The following is a 1,358-nucleotide window of genomic DNA, read 5'->3' as shown; positions in this document are numbered from 1 at the left end:
CCAATGTCATTTTTGCGATATGTGGTCTGTCGTTGTCTTGCAATAAAACAGGAGTGGATCTGTTGACTAATCTAGGCTGTTTTCTTTACTTGTAAGTTTCTGCATCATTTAGTCCAGTTGGCTGCGGTATACTTCGGCCGTGATTGATGTGTCAGGTTTAATGAAATCATAATGGATCGCATCCGCGCCAGACCACCAAGCACATACCGTCAGCTTCTTTTGATGAATTTTGCTTTTTGGACTGTGTTATGGTGGCTCGTCTTTGTCCAACCATTTTGCTGAACGTTTGCGGTTGTTGCATTGGATCCATTTCTCATTACATGTTACAACTCGATTTAAAAATGATTCAATTTTGTGACGAGAAAATAGCATAATGCAGGCTTCCAAACGTTCCAGTTTCCGATTTCCATTGAGTTTATGTGGAACCCACTTATCCAACTTTTTCACTTTATCGATTTCAACTAGGTGAGTCAATATTGTTTGCTTGCTAACACCAAACAACGACGATAATTCATGGGTACTTTGAGATGGATCTGACTTGACGGTGGCGTTCGGCACGTCATTATCCATCTTTGTTTCTGGTCGACCGCGTTGCTCATTTGCCAGGTCAAAGTTACCAGAACGAAATTTTGCAAACGAATTTGATACTGTCTGCTGAGTAATAACATTAGAATGAAATACTCCATTAATATTCCGAACTGTCTGTGAAAGAACTCAAATTTCAAAAGTGTACGAATTTCCGACTTATCCATCTCTAAACAAAAATAACAAAAAACGATTTATAAGTACTTTATAAAGCGCAAAATGAGTTAAATGTGTCAGCTTTCTAACAAAAAATATTGTCAAAATATAATAATGGCGCAAAATGTCAAAGTTTACCAAATACCTTACTACAAATTTCATACTTGACGACCTAATACACCCCACCATGCGCGCGTGTGTGTGTTCCTGAATGTGCGTCTGTCTGCCCACATATATTAATGCTCACACCTACATCATGAATCCATGCAGAAGTATACATATGTATGTGTATGTATTTGTATATTTATATTTATAAAGTATGCGCACTCGTACATAAACTTAAAAATACGCTAGAAATACAACTGTAAAAAGAAATAAATCTATGTAAATAGTGGTTGATGTTTCACTATATTGCTTCTATTTCAATCCAAAATTGAGAGTGTCTTTCATCGAGAGCCAACGTTATTTTTATGCTTCCTGTAGTATTAACTCTCTGCACACTGTGACTTAGTTCTTGGCAGGTTATTGGTAGTTTGTATATATAGTTAGAAGATGACGAATGTGCCCACAGCTACATGCAATTGATGAACATATTTATATTTTTGAATGATGTCCTT

The 1,358-nt window shown here is 36.5% G+C and overlaps 1 pseudogene; it reads right to left on the bottom strand.

Annotated features, from left to right (window-relative positions):
- LOC149134378 (histone-lysine N-methyltransferase SETMAR pseudogene) overlaps window positions 1-752 on the bottom strand; it is a 1,075-nt pseudogene extending 323 nt beyond the window's left edge.
- Window positions 753-1,358: the final 606 nt, after the last annotated feature.

The sequence above is a fragment of the Octopus bimaculoides genome, chromosome 8, assembly GCF_046866305.1.
Source record: "Octopus bimaculoides isolate indiv1 chromosome 8, ASM4686630v1, whole genome shotgun sequence".
Taxonomy (NCBI): domain Eukaryota; kingdom Metazoa; phylum Mollusca; class Cephalopoda; order Octopoda; family Octopodidae; genus Octopus; species Octopus bimaculoides.
Note: the sequence above shows the minus strand (reverse complement) of the source record. Positions and strands in the feature narration are given on the sequence as shown.